The following is a 19,685-nucleotide window of genomic DNA, read 5'->3' on the forward strand; positions in this document are numbered from 1 at the left end:
AGTTAGCATATTAAAACATAAGTGAACAAATACGCATGGTAGGAAAAAAATAAAGAACAGTAAGATTTAAAAATGTCAGCAAATATATAAATTAATAAACATGACTTGATAGCTCATCTTCTTAGGTTTTAACACCCTGCTACACTTTTGTTGATTGCATAATACCATGAAACTAGTAAAGTGTGAGAGCTAGTGAATTTTAGTGCTTTATTAATGCTGATTATATATGTGAATATGTGTATGTAAGCATTTGAATTGATTTCTTGCAGTATATATCTTACTGCCTTTTTTATTTAAAAAAAATTTTTTTTTTTTTTTTTTTTTTTTTCATCTTTATTTTTTTCCCACATTTGGTTTGATTTTATTTATTTCTTCCTTTCTCTTTTTTCATGTTTTTTTTTCTTCTCCTTGTTACTTTACGTCTTGTTTTGCTTCACTTTCCTCTTCTCTGAAAATGTTAATTTTGACATACTTCAGATGATTCATGGATAAAAGAGGTAGAAGACTTTTGTTTCATCAATTAATGTCTTCCTAGCTGCTTTAACACATATCATTCGATACTTTCAGTAGATAAAAACAAAAAAAAAGATATCAATTCACTACCCCTTGTCCTCCCAAAAATTAGATTCTACTTTTTTCTTTTTTTTTTTTTTTTTTTTTTTTTTTTTCTTTTTTTCTCTAGACGATTATGCGTTGAACACCATGGCTCATATAGTGCTGGAAATAAAAATAAAATTAACTGTTTATTTAATTTAAATACCTACACAAATATGGTGTTTTTTTAAAAAAAAAAAAAAAAAAAAAAAGTGATATTTATAATAAAATAATGTAAAAAAAGTGATATTTATAATGAAATAGTGTCAAAAAAAAATTCCAATTACTTGAGGCATACTCAAGGAGATTATGATAATAAACATAAAACAGATGTATAAAAAATAGATCTATTGCAATATTCGAGAGAAAAGTTCTTTATAAAAATTTAGCTTTCTATTTACAGTATGACACTAACTATATGGCATAATCACGTTGACACACCGGTTCTCGTTAGATCACCTAAGTTAAGCAACGTCGAGCCTGGTCAGTACCAGATGGGTGACCAATTTGGGACTTCCAGGAACTATATAGGAGAACGTTGGCACCTCCATACAAGAGTTGTAAAAACCTAACATTGTCATATCCCCTAACAAGGATATGCATGCGACTGAGGACCATTTATGAATTTCATACGTCCATGGAACTTCCTCCTCTGGAGGAAGCCGGTTAAACGCGCATATGGTTAGTGCCAAGATACTAACTGCAACAAGTGGACTCGTTTGAATCCTGTACAAATTTCATTTTCCTTAGTTTTCTTTTATTCCAAGTCTGGTGAGCTAAACTTACTATTTATGTAAGGCATTACCTAAATTAAAAACAATAGGGTACACTGCATATATATATATATATATATATATATATATATATATATATATATATATATATATATATAAATTTAAATGAGAAATTTGAAAATATTGAAGTGTTGGAAAAAATGATAAAATCATTTTTGTTTACTTTTTTTGTTATTGTAAGTCCAATATTTCGTTAAAAATAGCTTCATCAGGTTAAGAAGTCCGGTCCGTGATTTTTTTTTAGGCATTGATTATTCATGAATAAATAAATAATAAAAATGATTTTATCATTATTTCCGACACTTCAAAGTCTTCAAATTTCTCATTTAAATTTTATTCAAAATAAGTGTGTGACCATCTTTTACTTCAAAAGTTTGTCGTAGCTTAATAATGGAAACAGACCTCTTGTAATTATTCAGCAAACAACCTTCCATGTTTCCTTTTTTTTTTTTTTAAAAAAAAAAAAAAAAAAAAAAAATATTTTTAAACAATTGTTTCTGCCATTATGAAAATGTGTGCTGGAAATTAGGCATAAACAACTTGTTTGTAAATTAAGGTGTTTTTGAAGAAAATATAGAATGTTGGTCTCTGAATATCTAAGATTTATAATGGAGTAATATGATTAATTTTGATTCCGAGCAGACTAAACAATCTTGCCCAGCAAAATCTTTTATTTCAAACAGTAGTTTCATCTTTAGAGGCTACGCACTTAGTGTTTGAATGCGATCGTCAAAAAAGAATGTTCAGGTAAAGGATTGTCTTTTTATTTTTTATTTTTTTTACTGTAATATTCAAACCCTGTTTGATTGTATAATTGCTGAAGTTGTGCTTAACATTATTGTTTAGACTAGTCTGAATCAGTTTATCATTGCGCTAATCTCACATAAAAGCCTCTTTGGATCTGAGATAAAAGTATGAGAATTAAAGTACATGAGATATTATATATCTAAGATTTATAATGAAGTAATATGATTAATTTGATTCCGACCAGACTAAACAATCTTGTCCAGCAAAATCTTTTATTTCAAAACAGTAGTTTCAGCTTTAGAGGCTACGTTTATAGTTTGCATTTAGGCATCATGTTTACGTTTAAGCAAACATTGTTTAAAATAACAAATCTCCTTAATTCTAAAAGTCAAAGTTGTGTTTTCCAACTTTTTATTTTCCTTATGATCTCTTGTATTAAACTCAAAACAATTAATGTATCACAAACGTTTTCGATTCTTCATTGAATCATCATCATTTGTTCATTTGCTGATTCGAAAAAGACGTCCGTGATTCAAGAAAGATCATACAGAAAATAAATTTTTCTTTTTTTTTTTTTTTCTTTTTTTTTTTTTCAGTTATTGTTAAATAGGAAATTTCTGTTATTTTTAACAGTGTTTGCTAATATATATTACACATCTTATATATAATAAATTGTATCGTTCAAATTAAACACAATTAGTCTTGGGAGGAAGGGGTAGAAACCTGAAATTTTCACCTAACAACTTGTGTGCAATTAATAGTATTCAATGAATATTTTATAATGGTAGTGTTTTGGCATTAGATACCCTTAAATGGGATTGATGTGCTATAAAGAAAATTATTTAAAAAAACAAAACAAACTCGACAATCGCCATTACAGAATTGCTTTACAAGGTTTAAAAAAAAAAAAACAACTTTACTCTTGATGAAAATGGTTATACTTATGTCTATATTCTATATATGATCTGATGCTATGCGCATTTTAGCCCCCCCCCCTCCATCCTCATGGCTTAAAAAAATGGGGGGGGGGGCTGAGCCTTCGATCAAAGCTAAGAGGTGAGAGAGGGTCCCGATACTTGATTGTGGAAGCAAACGGTTTTGCGATTTGCAACCAACACAGCGAAGCGATCCCACCCCCCTCCCCCCGTTCCTTTCCCACCTGACACTCCTAATGGACACCCACCTGGACACTTCTTTTTTTCCCATTCCTCATTCGAGTTTGGAGCCTCATCAGACTATGACAGATTCCAACACTTGATTGTTTCTAATGTATCAACATGCCCTCCTTGGTCCACTAAAGACCACTACAACCGCCATTAACCCTTTTATAATTTTTCTTTTTTTGACTAAGTCTTAGGCAATATTTATTTATTTCTTTTTTAAATTGTTTTTATATGCAGAGTTTTTTTTTTATATAACGGTAATAAGTTTTTATGTAAAAAAAAAAAAAAAAAAAAAAAAAAAAAAAAAAAAAAAATTTTTGTTACACACTTATGTAATCTGCCTATGAAAACAGTTTTTAAATGTTAGTATTGCTGAAGACTTTATTTTTTTTAATTTTACAATTGGACAACAATGACTTTCTCTACCAGCGGGGGTTAGAGAATTTTTATATCACATTAAACAAACAAGACTCATCAATCTCTTCAAATGTTTAAAAAAAAAAAAAAAAAAAAAAAACAGCATCTGTGTTCAAGTTTGCATAAATGGGAATAAAAATAATGATTTGTACCCTAAAATGTGATTTTATTTTTATTTATATTTTTCTGAAACTTGGAAAAAAAAATTTTTTTTTTTGTATTTCCTTTTGGTGCAAGTACATAACTCCCCTCTCCCTCACACACATACACATCATAAAAAAACAATCATAAAGAAAATATTGTACACCAAAAATCACGTAAATTAATGGAATAATTTTCTTTAAAAAAAAAATCAACTTTTATGATTAAACAACTCTTGACAGCATTTTTACAGAACGAGGAAGATAATCCTAAATAAGCAAGATTATAGAAAGCCATTCTTAAGATGGAAAGTGTGTGTGCAGGGGGGGGCACTGGAAAAGATCAAATTCGCTTAAAAATGATTTTCTTGATAAAAATAAAACTGCTTTATCGATTTACATGATTTTTGGTGTGCGATATTTTCTTTCCGTCACAAGTACATAAAGATTGTTCTTTATTTTTGTTTTTTCGTGGGTGGGAGGAGAACAAGCACCTTCCTTTCTTTTACAGTACAAAACTAAAATGTAATCACTAACACCTTGCTGAAATTATACACGTGCAACCTGAACATCACAATGGTTTCAACAGTGCTCTAAAGTAGATTCTGATATGGAGAAAGTATATCTGGATGGCAAAGTCATTGGAACACAGGGTGGAGCTGGTGCCAGTGTGATTACAAGAGTTAGAAGTGGATGGAGTATGTTCAGGTAACTTTTGCCATTACTAACCAGCAGAGCATTACCGCTGTCTACCAAGGAAAGTGTCTATCAGACATACGTACGCAGTGTGATGATGAATAGAAATGAAATTTGGCCAATGAAGGTTGAGGACATGCGTTGCATGACATGGAATGATAGAATGTATCTGTAAAGTGAATGTTGAAGACAGATTTAGATCTTATTATTTAGATTCTTCGGACTACTGTTCTCATCTTGAGTGTGATTTTTACATTTCATTCAATGTAACCACTGACCTTCTTCAGGTGCATCTTGTCTAACTCGGGAATTTAGATATCTCTAATATAAATCTCACCTGTCTGTTTAAATGTTTGTATGTATGTATGACTGCCTAAAACTTTTGACAGAGGCCACGGATTTTCACGAGATCGGTATCGTTTTGAAGCTTGACCCTTCGGACGACAAATATCGAAAAATCGGCTAAAAGCATTGATTCTTTCACCCTCAACTGGACACTTTTCTACAGGGAGGAGTCACCTTTTTTACCGATATTTTCGAAAGCCATCCCCGCTTTTCGATTGACTAGCCTTAATTTAAACCTTCGTCACTTCCGGTTTGGCGATGGACGCAACAGCAAAGACATCACTTTTTTTCTTTTCCACATTCCTCCGCGCTACTACCACTTTTTTGCTTAACACACCTCCAAACACCCGGGCAACGCTGGGTACCCAGGCTAGTATTTGATATTCTCCTAAAGGTTAATGGTTCAATTCTCAGTGTGGGAGACCAAAAAAATACAATTGCGAATTACTTAGGACCTCTATCCAGTCATGGCTAACAGAACATGAGCATGCTATCCCCATGAAGTAAATAAAGGGTTCCATTCGAACTGTGGAACTCTCTTCCATTTACCTGTTTTCCACCTGACTACAACTTGGATGTCTTCAAGTCCAACATAAACAAATTCCTGATGAACCGCCCCCTTAAGTAAGACACTTTATCAGATCTCCATTACTAGCGATTACTACGATATTATCCCATTGATTACTGTACATGCAATAACCCTTATCCCCGAGTGCCCTCCAGGCCTTGATAAGTGGTGACTTCCTTGTAAAAAAAAAAAAAAAAATTCGAAATTCTGTCCAAATTCCCGAGTTCAACAGAAACATGCCAGAATTTGACAAGATACACCCGAAGAAGGTTGGAGGTTACATCAACCGAAATGTTGTGAAAATGACACTCAAGATGAGAACAGTAGTCTGATGAATCCAATTAATACGAATAATTAATCCTCATCTCAAAAATTCGGAAACGTCAGATTTAGATCTGATGACCTGAGGTGAAGATTAGATTTTCACGATATTGGGAAATGGAAGATTACAAATGTGGAAAATGAAGATTAAACTTTGATGGCATGGCCATGTTAAAATAATGGATACGATTTCCTACGTTAATAGATGTAGAGCAGTTGAGGTAGCAGGTTCAGATTACAGGGAATGTCTAAAGTAAACGTGAAAGGAAGTGAGTAGAAAGGATGAGAGAGAAAAAAAAAGGATAAAGAGCGAGCAAGAGATAGATTTGGGTTCGCACAGGCTTAAACAGGTCTGGAATTTTGAGCTTTGTCTTGAAAAGGCCTTAGAAATATTAATGATCGTTTTGAAAAGGATTTGAAAATTGTATTCTTTATATTCAGTAAAAATTCATCGGAATATTTAAAAATAAAATCGAAATAGATACTGTCAAAATATTTTTTAAATATTACAAATGAAAATAATTTCTGAAATTGCATAATATTATTTCCGGTTTTGTCGGTACAAGAGTTATGCCCCTTTATTACAAAACTACCCGACTATACAGATGTAGCCAAAGTGAAAATCGAAATAAATACTATTAAAATAGTTTTTTAAATTAGTTTTTTTGGTTTATTACATCCTTTATTATGTATCAAATTGTTTTGAAAATTTGAATTTCGTCTGGAGAAGACCTTGAAAAAACTTTGAAAAATGGACATTGAAAATCTGTATAAACCGTGGATTAGTTAAGAAGTCAATTTCTTAAAGTCAGCATGTAAGATAAATGCTAAACTGAAAAGATACTGATGCCCCAATTACTTGTTCAGTGTCTGCCAATGAATCAGGAAGACTTTAAAAATTAATTAGGTATTGCAAAAATAAATTTTAACAACTTTTATTATGCATAAATGGAATGTACATTTTTACCATTTTTTATTAAATAAAGAAGCAATGCTGTTTTTTACAAATCACTTCTTCCAAATGGATACCATTATTGGCATGGCATTCTTGGATTCAGATGTCAAAGTTCTCCATGACTTTTTGCAGCATATTTACCGATATTGCCTCAATCTTGTTTACAGTTCGTTTTTCTGAGAGCTGGAACTGTTCTAGGTGGTCTCTTTCGAACACTTTTGTTTTTAGATAACCCCATGAAAAATAGTCACAAGCACTCAAATCAGGTGAACGAGGGGGCCAAGGGATATTTCCATTGCGAGAAATGATACATGGAAATAGAGCATTTGGGGCATCGATGAAAATTCGGTGCTTGGGGCAAAAAAAAAATTTTTTACAAGAAAAATCTGAAAAAAATCGTTATAATATATGTACTTGTCACTGCATGAAGATATCATGTTCCAAAAATCATGTAAATCGATCAAGTAGTTTTTTTATTTTTTTATTTAAGAAAATCAAGTATTATCGCACGTTACTCCCTCATTGCTTCTTCATTTAGAAAAAATGGTAAAGAGTGTGGTTCCATTTATGTATAACTAGCGAGGGGTACCCGGCGTTGCCCGGGTGTTTGGAGGTGTGTGTAAAAACTCCGGGGGGGGGGGAGGGTTTTGGTAGGTAAGTATGAGGATCGACCCCGAACCGTTGAGGCAAAGTTGCAAATTAAAATGTGATAAAAAAAAAGAGTGCAACGATTTTAATCATTGGGCCACCGCGAGATGCTAACGGAAACACATTTGAATTTATTTAATTACTTGGATTTGTCAGGTGCACGTTTTAATGACTTAATGAGGTCAAGTTTGACTGCGGGATAGTATTTCATTTAGTGCGGGAACGCATTTTTAAAATTTTTATTTTCCCAAGATGTTATAGGAAAAAGACACATGCGGCGAGAGACAAATGTTGAATATTTATCTTCCCGAAGTCGAGTAAATTAAATAGACAGGCGAACTTTGTTGTTAACTCTGAGATATTACGATTTATATGTGATATAAAAAGTTTTAAAAAGTTGTGAACCGACCGACCGCTTCTCTGAAAAAAGCGAACACACATACAAACATACATACATTTTCGCTTTTATATTTATAGACTAGCGAGGGGTACCCGATGTTGTCCTGGGTGTTTGGAGGTGTGTGTGGAAACTCCGGGGGGGGGGGGGGGTAAAATAAAAAAAATGTTTTGGTAGGTAAGTATGAGGATCGAACCCGAACCGTTGAGGCAAAGTTGTAAATTAAAGTGTGAAAAAAAAAGAGTGCAACGGTTTTAACCATTGGGCCATCGCAAGATGCTAACGGAAACACGTTTGAATTTATTTAATTACTTGGATTTGGCAGGTGCCCATTTTAATGACTTAATGAGATCAACTTTGACTGCGGGATAGTATTTCATTTAGTGTGGGAACGCTTTTTTTAATTTTTATTTTCCCAAGACGTTGGGGGTAGGGGGAAACAACTCCCCTTGCCCAAATTGAATAGCAATTGTTTGATATATGGAAAATATTTCCACATTGATCAAAGCTGATTGCTTTCGGAAAATACCGTCAGAATTAGTTTCATTTTCATTATATGAAAAAGACTAATCCATATGCGGCGAGCGACAAATGTTGAATATTTATCTTCCCAAAGTCGAGCAAATAAAATAGACAGGCGAGCTTCGTTGTTAACTCTGAGATATTACGATTTATATGTGATATAAAAAGTTTTAAGAAGTTGTGAACCGACTGACCGCTTCTCTGAAAAAAGCCTTTTATAGACATACAGAAAAAGCGAACACACATACACACATACATACATTTTCGCTTTTATATTTATAGAAGACTAGCAGGGGTACCCGGCGTTGCCTGGGTGTTTGTGGGTGTGTGTGGTGTTAAATAAAAAAGAAACTGGGGGGGGGGTAGGATCGAACCAGAAGCCCTGAGGCGAAGTTTGAAAATAAACTCGGCCAGCCAGAATGAGTTAGTGAAAGATGTTTGAATTTATTTAAGTAAGAACCAAATTGACAGGTGCGCGCCCGGAAGTCGTCGATCATTACGACGACGATGACGTAGGTTTGTTTGTTTGTTATAAGTGAAGTAAAAAAAGAAAACAACGTTTTAATTAAGTGGGGGGGTATTCAAAACATCGAAAAAATACACAAAAATAACTAACGTAAAGCAAACGAATGATGAAAACAGAAAACAAACACGTGAAAAAAGCCTGTTTCGATATTAAAATTTAAAAAATCGGTGGGTACCTGGGTGTTTAGTCGGGGGTGGATAAGCGAAGTAAAAAAAAAAAAAACAGAAAAACGAACGTTACGTGAAAAATGGCTTAAATAACACTGGTTCAATATTTAAATTTAAAAAATCGAAAAAAGAAAAACATCTCACACCACGATTCGAACCCAAAATGTTTAGATAATGAACCAACACGCTAACCGACTGACCTAACGTGACGTACATGAAATTTGTTCTGTTTTTCAACTATTTAAACTAAACTGGCACATACATCGTCACGAGAAGACCCTTTTTATTGCCCCCCCCCCCCCGTCGAAAATTGTCGATTTCGGGGTGAAAAAAATGAACGTTTTTGGCCAATTTTTCGAGCGAAGGATGGGGCTTCGATATGATACCGAGTTTGTGAATTTTCGTCGTGTCTGTCGAAAGTTTTTAGCACACACACACATACATACATACATACATTTTCGCTTTTATATATATAGATAAAATTGTTAAAATGTATTTTTTCAATGACTAATTAATTTTTAAAATCTTCCCGATTCATTGGCGGACCCTGTATAAAGTAAAAAACTGTCACAGAAAAAAAGTCAGAGATGGGCCACTTGCATACATGTGAGACATAGACAGACAGCGTGTCCCGCTACACCTAGTTACATTGTGTGCCCCCTTCCTACCTGTTCGGAATAGCACAATAAATGCATCTCTGCTTGTTTTTGATGGTGAAGGCTTTGTGAAGAACCAACCACAATTTTTAGTACAACTGCTAATTTCAGTTGGTGCAATGGCTGCTACAAGACAGAGCAGACGGTAGGCCTCAGGATTTTTACATCAGAGTTTTCTCTGTTCTAAATGCATATTTTAATGAAATCGCATCTCTCCCAATTATTTTAAACGCGACCCCAGATACCAATCCAGGAATTTCTATGTCCCAACACGGGTACATACAGCACCTAGCATTCCCAAATGGCCACCCATCTGGTACTGGCCAGGCTAATCGTTGCTTAACTTTGGTAATCTGGTGAGAACCGGTGGGTCAGTGTGATTATGCTGTATTGGGACTGGAGTTAGTAGTCCGTTAAAAAACTAGCATGTGTAAAGCAAACTGTTTATTGTATGTGTTTAAATACCGTCATCTTAATGTTGAGCCGTTGCTTCTTGATTGCTCACAGCTAAAAAGAGAACATATGATTGAAAACGAACCGTGCGTGCATTATAAATACATGTATAAAACATGCGTTGATGCACGTACATAACAAACACACACGCCCGAAGATCTCTGTAAAGTTGGCCTTCACCTAGACCAATCATGTGATCATGCTAAGTCTAGCTATAACAACCATCAACAGATTCCCCCACTCTCTGTCTGTGCTTAAATCTAAACGCAAATTCCATGAGCAGAATTTCTTTCCTAGAACTGCCCGCCTGTGGAACTCTGTTCCACTAGACCTGCTTTCCAATGAAGCAAGATCCTGGGCGATGCCAGAAAACTTGGATCAAACTTTTTAATTTGATTTGAGCCCAAAACAATAAATATTAAGGGGTCAAAATTGGGGTCAACGTTTAAAAAACATTTGACCTCTGCGGTCGCTACCAAATTACTCAGCCAAATTTTGGTCTAAACATTTGAAATTTTACATAAAGTGTATTCATACAGGGCAAGCTTTTTAATCGGTTTTTGGCCGAAAACTTGGCTGCCAAGGGGTCAAAGTTTAAAAGATTTGACCTTTGCTGTCTCTAGCAAACTATTCAGCCAACTTTGAGTCTAAAGATTTGAAATCTATATAAAAGGTATTCAGACATGTAGCAAGCTTTTTAATCAGTTTTTAAGCGAAATTTTGGCTGCCATAGGTCAAAGTTGAAAGAGTTGACCTTTGCAAACTCTACCAAACTCCTCCGCCAATTTTGAGTCTTACCACTTGAAATTTTAGATGTACATTACCTGGACATGAGTCAAACTTTTTAATATATATATATATATATATATATATATATATATATATATATATATATATATATATATATATATGCACATAGAGTTATGAATAGTACATAGGACCCGAGCAAAGCCGGGCTGAACTGCTAGTATATATATATATATATATATATATATATATATATATATATATATATATATATATATATATATATATACTTATTTTTTACGATGTTTTAGCGATTTTAAGAGTAAATCGTTCTCATTCAAGGCTGGCTGCTTTTGATCTCGGCAGTTTGAATTGAGTTGCCTCCGTTATTTAAAACAACATGGCAGATCAAAACAAACTTTCGTTTCGTCGTTTAGTATAAAATTTCATTTTTTTTAGTTAAAAAAAAATAAATAAAAAATTAAAAAAGTAACAATTTACATAATTTTTTTGAACATGACATTTCCGTTCGGTACACCACCAACACCATAAAGAATTTTCTGTATTTTTAAAAAAATTAGTTTGGGTTCTGGATAAGCACCTAAATATCCATACAAAAAAAAAATTCAGCCCATCGAAATTCCGAGAACAAGTGGAACAAACAGACTAAATTATTAATTTGCAAAAAAAAAAATAGAAAATTGATATAGTTTTAAATTAGTTCTGTTTTTGCCGGTATGCTCGAAAAAAGAGAGAAAGAAGGAGAAAGCGAGAGAAAGGGAGAGAGTGACGAATGCGTTGATTCTGTCTTTTCTCCTTCCCCCTTTCTTTTACCATTATTCGTGAAGAAAACGAGAGAGGTAGGGAGAGGGAGAGAAAGTAAAAACAATGACTGAGTGAGTAAATAGTTAAAAGTTAGGGTGAGCAATTACTGCCCCCTCCTCCTCGTTTATTCCCCTCCCTCTACTGTTAGTTACTTTGGTTTATGCCGGTATATATAAAGACAGAGTGAGAGAGAGAAGTGATTTGTTTCCTCTCTCTCTCTCTCTCCCTCCTCCTTTTATAGATTTTACCCCTCTCTCTCTACACGTTTACCTACTCGCAACCTCTTTATTTACTTCTGTCCAAAATCACGTTTCGCCTTAGGTCGTGCTGAACCGCGAAGAGATTTTAAAACTTCAAACTTTGTGTTTTCACCAGATTGAGAAAGATTGTTTTGTGATAAAAAGAAGACTGAAAGATTTTCAGCGGACATTTTTCTTGTTTTGGTAAGAAAAATAGTTCTTTTTCTTCTTTTATTTTTCTGCTGCTGCACGTGGTCGAAAACAGGGGGGGGGGGGCGATAAAGAAACAGGCACTCACGTAACCGCCGGGAGTGGTTAAAAATGTATGGATGCCCAGTCGGACCACAATATGAGAATAAATAAATCCTTGTTGATGTTTTGACATAAAACAAGAAAAAGTAATGACCCAAAGTTTTATACAAAGAATTAAAAATTCCAAAATATGTTAATCTGGTTCTTTGATAAGACAGGGGCGCATGCAAAAAATACTTTTTTAGGAGCATGATCCCAATATTTACTTTTCTTCCCACCAAGAGATTTGACACCAGGCCAATTTAATATAGGTGAATCCATTCCAGAGCCCCTCCCCCTTTCTATAAATAAATGGAGGGGTCACTCTGTATGGGTGCAAAAAAGTTGCAGTTCTCATTCAATTTACGAATTGTGCTACATTTTAGATGGGATGTTAAATTCAATTTTTACGGCATGTTTTGGTTATATCGTTAGGTGAAAGTACAGATTAGCCAACAAAGCCCCCATCCCCATGTTAAAAATGTCTCTAAATAATGTTGATGGATTTGTTTTACAATTCACAGATGTACGAAAAAGTGGTCCAAAAACCTTACCTTGATATTTATTAGGTGGGGTTTTATCACGATATTTTTATATTTTTAAGTCATTATCGAGACTTCAAAGATGTAAGAAATTTCTCACGGTTATTTTTTTTATTCTCGTGTAACGCTCGACACTAATTGTTTTTTGAATCGAATAAACATTAAAAAATAAGTAAAGATACTAAAAACTTATCCAGCTAGGTAGAAGAGTAACTTCTCTTGCCTTTGGTAACATTTATTTATAATACATTTGTTTTTTTGGCGACTTTCACTTGGTAAAATAGATTTACCCATTTCTCCCCCCCCCCTTAGACCAATAAGTTAAGATTCCGAATTGCCATGTTATTTCACTACGGTCTGTAAACTGCACAAGTATCAAAGTTGTCGTGAGCGGACCTATTTGCATTCCTACGTCAGAAGGTTTCAGGTGATTGCAATAAATCAATTTCTCTTCCTGAAGGAGGAAGTAATACTTGGGAAGATGGTCTACTGGGACTATGGAGAGTAGATAATGCACTGTGGATGTGTTATCGGCAGCTCTAGTAACTCTTGCTTCTCCTTTTTTGTCCCTCAGTCCTCATTTCCAATGAGTGATTTTTCTAACAAAGGGTGAAGAAAAGGCTGCTTTCCAGATTGGCAGTACTTGTGTGAACAGTAGCCTGAGATGTCAGAAATTTTCTGTTTACTGTACACGCAATAACCCTTATCCCCGAATGGCTTCTGGGCCTTGATAAAAAAAGAACTAATGGGTCCTGACTTTGTTTTTTTTTTTTTTAATCTACTTCTACAGAATTTGAATCAAACTATTTTTTTATTGTTGCAGCGGGTCGGGAGGCGGTATCGAGATGCGTCAATCGATTGTAAAACTATAAGGTAGACACAGAGGAAGAAAGAGAACGGCAATAGCAAAAGAAGAATGACAGACACTGAAATTCGTTAAAAGACAATGGACCGTCTTTTACTTACCAAAAAGAAATAAATCCAAGTGGCAAATTTGAAAGGCCTGGAGACCGTGATTGGTCCGAGTAAAATAGGATCAGCCTCTCGAATGGGACAGCTTGACGTCAGTATGCACTGGAGCAGGTAACCAGAAACAGTGAGTACTAGAACAGGATCTCTGGATGTCAGCAGGCACTGGTATGGGTAGCCGGACATCGATCAGCGCTAGAATGAGTTGCCTGACGGCTACAAGCACTACAAGCACTGGAGTGAGTAGCCTTACAGGTTCAAGCACTGAAAAAGCTGTAGGAGGCGCTGAAGGCTGCAGGAAATGCTGGAAACTGCAGGAGTGATCTGGAGTCCGTTCGTTGTAGAAAAGTAGTCTCAGAAGTAAGGATGGGACGATTCCAGTATTTTTTCCGATACAATTACCGATTCCGATTCTTTCTAAATCTCTACATATTTAACTATAAAGTTATTATTTTTCATGATTACCGTAAAAACACATGTTAAATGTGCAGATATTTTCTTAAACGTACGGATACACTTGTGAGGGATGATCTATCGATTTTAGTTTTACTAATAGGTTAAAATCAACAGATGTTCACTACTTTAGTATTACTATCAGCGGTGGAATATTTTTCTTTGAAGAAAATCAAATAAAAGAAAGCCAATTAAAAGAATCGTTGTTGGCATCGGAAAATAGGCACAATTTTTTCCAATTCCGATACCCCCCAAATTTCTGATTTTTTTTTCGATTCCAATTCTGATTAATTGACCCAACACTACTCAGAAGGCAGGCAGCAGTAGTTGCGTCATAGAAGTAGTTTGTTATTCGCATAAGTAATGTGGAAAAGGTAGCCCTGAAAAGGGCTGTTTGAACTACTGTTGCTGCTGCTGAGACCTTTTTGTTGCTGGATTTGTCGACTTGACTGTGAGAGTCAGGAAGCTTCTTGCTCCCTAGTCGCACTGAAAGTTTTTTTGCCCATAGACGTGCTGTATTCATGAAAGAGTGTTGTTACAGCACGCGTCACCCTTACTAAAAAAACAAATGAATAAAATTAATCTCTCATCGAACCTGGCACAGTCAAAATAGTTTCAAATGTGCATTGATTGTGTTTATGTTCGATTTGATTTGGAATTAAATCTATTGTTATTAATTATTTGCAAAAAAAATCAAATTTTATGGGGTTTTTTTTTCGCTTGCTGATAAAATGGGAAAAAAATCGATGTCACCCACCTGGTACTAGCCAGGCTTATCGTTGCTTAACTTCATTGATCTGGCAAGAACCGGTGTGTCAATGTTATTACTGCCATATTGGTGTTTCTACAGAATTTGAATTGAAAGGAGAGATTTCCCTGACCCCAAAGGCATTATGGCCCGCGAGCCAAATCTGGCCCGTCAAAGTCTTTAATCCAGTCCATAGAGTTCTTACAGAAAAATTTTCATTAAAAATGTAAAAAATGGAAATGTGTAAAAATAGTGTAGTAGTTTTTTTTTTTTTTTTTTTTTTTTGTTTGTTAAGAAAATGATTTAAAGAATACAGTTTTTGAGAACCAAACAACTCCAGGTCATTTTCTTTTTCTTTTTTTTTTTTTCTTTTTTTTTTTTTAATTTTGACACACGTAGCTCTAAAAAGTCAGCAATATGGTCCCAGTTCAAACATTTTGGAGACCCTTGGTCTAGGTCAGTGGTGCGCACACTTTTTAAGCCTGAGAGCTACTAAAGACATGAATAAGTCTAAATGACTTACCACCTATTAAAAATGCGAAACACATCATTTATAAATATATCATAAATTATTTTTATATGTACAGAATATGCAGGTGAATGTTGATTTATTGCATCGACCCGTGTCAGAATCTCATCCCTCACTCCAAAAGAGTTCAGGTTGCAATTTTCGATGCGAGTGAAACAACCTCAGCATCTTCCTGGAAAGGGTAGCACACGGTGAATGACATTGAAGTACAGTACATGGAGTATTGTTGCCACATCTGGACTGGTGCATCTACCATTAGTCTCTCCATCTTAGACAGGAGCCCCAAAAAAAAGAATCCCAAATCTAATAGGTTCTGCACTATCGGCCAACCTCAGACATCTGTCCTATCGTCGCATCCTTGCGTCTATTTTACAAGTACTTTAATGGAATGTACTTTGATGAACTCTCAGCACTTGTGCCTCCACGACGTACATGCTCCAGACTGGCTCGATAAACAGCAAAATCGCACCCCTTCGTTATTGATGACCCTAGATGCACCAAAGCCTGCTATTCTAATAGTCTTTTCCCCTTCGAACTGTTAGACTTTAGAATTCCCACCGTTTCCTGCTTCCCTGACTGTACAAACTTGAAGAAGTTTAAATGTAATGTGAACAAATCGCTATTAAACTCCCCACAATCCCCGGTTAGACATGATCACAAATAGTAGCTCCTTACGTTCTAAATGGCAATACGCCTTGTTTTTAGTGAAAGCGTAAAAAAATAAAACAAAGTTCCCACGCCATGTTATGTCAAAGAATCGTTGGAGTCCAACGACGTTGGACACTAAGGAAATGGGCATCATGAGGATTTCAGTTATCGAGTCAATTCCCAAAAAATTAATGGAGAATCGAAAACTAGTTCTAGAAATGATCGAAACAGTTTACGATTTGAAAAAAAAAAATTAAAAAAGGCAAGCGACAGCGACACTAAGCAAGCAAAGAGCTTGGTCAGTTAGGGTTTAAAAAAAAAAAAAATTGAAGTGTCTTTTAAATCGTAACCTACTTATGGACTCGGAAATTTTTGTCAATACTCAGAACTGAATCTAAAATCCTCTGGGTGTCCATTTCTTAAAAGTACCCAATTGTTAATTCGGTCCTTCCCCTGGACTGCGGACTGCGGCGGCGCGGCGCTAAGTTAAATCCAAGTTTTACGATATCTTTTTTTATTATTAAATTGTTAGGTGAAAGTATAGATTAGTTACAAAACACCCCCATGTTAAGAATGGCTTTCTAAATAATATTATTTCAGCACGGTACAATAAGTGTATAAGTACCGTTAATGGTATCATTCATATTATTTAGAATCATAGTTTTCTTCTTCTTCTTGAAATGATGCAGGTAGGTTGCAAAGTAATTTTTATTGACAATGATGATAACATTTATTTGTTGTATATTTGATTTTTTACCACATTTTTTGAATCGCTGTAGATTGTAAAACAAACCCTAAAAACTCGATTATCGGTGCTTATGCATTTTTGGTACCGCGCTATTTTTATTTTTTTATGTTAAATTCCAGTTTCACGCTATCTTTTTTTTTTATTATTATTATTATTAAATTGTTATATAAAAGTACAGAATAGTTACAAAACACCCTCCTCTTCATATGTTCAGAATGTCTTTCAAAATAATAACGTTTCAGCACGGTACCAAAAACGCACAAGTACCATATTTTCTGTTAAACAAGTTTTTATCACTGTTGGGCATCCATACTTTTAGAAAAAGTTACTTTTGACAATCGTGTCTGTTTTTGTAACAACTTCTTGTTTCATAAATTTTTAGTTGTATTTCAATTATATCTTGCTGGTTTTATTTATATTTTTGTTTTGATTTCAAAGTGAATTTAACATTTTAAAATTGCTTTGTTTTTTCTACTAAAGAAAAGTTAAATTAAAATGATGAAATATAACGAAGTATTCCCTTTCTATCCCTCTCTTCAACATGTCAACAATTATTTTCAAAGTTGAAGGTCCCTGAACAAATATTGCAACTTGTTTTTGTTTGTTTCGAATTCGATTAAACCCTGTTTTGAAAAACTATTACCGTTTTTTTTTTTAATTACATTTTTTTTTTTTTCAAAAGCTATTTTCAAAACTATGATCGGAGGGTTCTTTAATACAATTGCGGATGGGGTGGGGCGCGTGCAATAAAAGTAATGTTTATCTTTTTGGTCTAATGTGTACAGCCTTGACATTGTACTGTTTTAAACCATAAATACTAAGTTTCAAAAACTATGAGAGAGAGAGAGAGAGGGAGAGAGAGAGAGAGAGAGGGGGGGAGAGAGAGAGAGAGAGAGAGGTGCTTGTTAAGATCGTCGACAGATCGATTTAAAAAAAAAAAACTATGTTGTCTTAAGCAAAAACAATATCACGCACTTAATTGCCATGTCGAAAATAGTAACATATCCAAAAATTACGAAAATTCAACGAGTAGAACTGCTATTGTTTTTACAAATCTACCGCTATAAAAGTACAAGACTTCGACGCCAGGATGTAATCTTAAATACGCGTTCCAAATTATGTCCCCTACGTGTGAACGCGTCATCTACTTCATAACATTTGAGAAAAATACAATTTTACCCAATTTTCCATAAAAATTACGTTTGACTATAAATAACTTTCTAGTCGATGAATTTTCGTAATTTTTTGCTATATTACTATTTTCGACATGACAATTAGGTACGTAATATTGTTTTTGCTTAAAACAACATTAAAAAAAGAAAAAGAAAAAAAAAAAGATCTCTCACGCACCAAAAAGAAAATTAAAGTCGTTTAAATATGGCTGTCAGTGTATTTTTAGAATTACCCCTACTTTTAAAAATCTGTATGACGTTGCGAAACGAAAATATCATGTGACAAAAATCACGTAAATTGATCAAGTAGTTTTAGTTTTAAATAAGAAAATCAAATTTTATGAGTATTCGAGAAGTGACTGTGACTGTCTCGCCCGCAGTTAAAAATATAATCAGAAATAAAAGGAGATTACTCAACAATTCATACTTACTAGATTTATGTTGTAACACCTACGAATTCCCATTAATGATTTTCTGTAAAAAATTAATTTTTCTATCGGCATTTTAGATTAGGTCCACCTCCACAATTTTCTTTTAAATTACAACTTTAGAGGTTTTCGACTCTGCTGAATACGAAAATCGCATTGAAATTTTGCAGAAATAAGTAGTTATCGAGATATAAAAAGTTGTATTATGCACTGTATTCTTTGGCGGTCATCTTTTTATGCGCGTGCAGTGTCAGTCATAGATGATTAGATTTGTTTATGGCGCGTGCACGCGCGTAAAAAAGATGGCCGCCAAAGAATACAATGCATGATACAACTTTTTATATCTCGATAACTACTTACTTCTGCAAACTTTCAATGCGATTTTCGTATTCAGCATAGTGGAAAACATAAGAGTCGTCATTTAAAAGAAAATTGTGGAGGTGGAGGTGGACCTAATCTGAAAATTTACCCTATCGGCTTACATAGTTTTAAACTTTTGAAACTAAAAAAAAAATAAAATAAAATGAAATTAGTTCTTTCGCTGCCTGGTCATATCCCCACCCCCACCCCAATTAAAGAAAACACAAAAATAAAGAAAAATCGGTTTTTCTTCGTTATTGTATTATTATTTTTTTTTTTTATTCATTTATTTTTTACATGTGGGTCACCACTTATCAAGGCCCGAAGGCCACTCAGGGATAAGGGTTATTGCGTGTACAGTAATCAATGAGATAATATTGTAGTAATCATTAATATTGGGGTTTTTGATAGAGTGTCTTACTTAAGGGGGCGGTTTGTCAGGAGTTTGTTTATGTTGGACTTGAAGACGTCCAAGTTGTAGTCAGGTGGGAAACAGGCAAGCAGCAGAGAGTTCCACTGGCGTGCAGTTCTAAGAAAGGAGCTTTGCTCATGGAATCTACGTTTGGATTTAGGCACAGATAAAGAGTGGGGAAAATTATTGACAGTAGTTTCAGTCAGACGGGTGTTTCTCGTGAAAGATTGACGAGGGGGGGGCGAGGGATTGGAGCTCAGACGAGCACCTGTCATGGAAATAGCGATAAAACAAAGACAGGTTTGCAACGTCTCTTCTGTGGGAGAGAGGTTGCAGGGAAGAGAAAAGGGCATCCCCCACTAAACCACGAAGTCTATTTTGTACTCTGTTGAGGCAGGATAGGCTGTTTTTAGCAGCTTCTGCCCAGATGTGGCAGCAGTACTCCATCCTTGGACGTACTTGGCT

General features: G+C 34.6%; 1 protein-coding gene across 1 annotated transcript in view; it reads left to right on the forward strand.

Annotated features, from left to right (window-relative positions):
* The first annotated feature begins 11,909 nt into the window (after nucleotides 1-11,909).
* Nucleotides 11,910-19,685, forward strand: part of LOC145266371 (putative E3 ubiquitin-protein ligase UNKL) — a 218,837-nt gene continuing 211,061 nt past the window's right edge. Inside the window, exon 1 of the mRNA XM_080121996.1 lies at nucleotides 11,910-12,124. The gene's annotated coding sequence lies outside the window, so the exon portion shown is untranslated. The remainder of the gene's footprint in view (nucleotides 12,125-19,685) is intronic.

This window comes from Euprymna scolopes, chromosome 41 (genome assembly GCF_053919585.1).
Source record: "Euprymna scolopes isolate OS-2025 chromosome 41, ASM5391958v1, whole genome shotgun sequence".
Lineage (NCBI taxonomy): Eukaryota > Metazoa > Mollusca > Cephalopoda > Sepiida > Sepiolidae > Euprymna > Euprymna scolopes.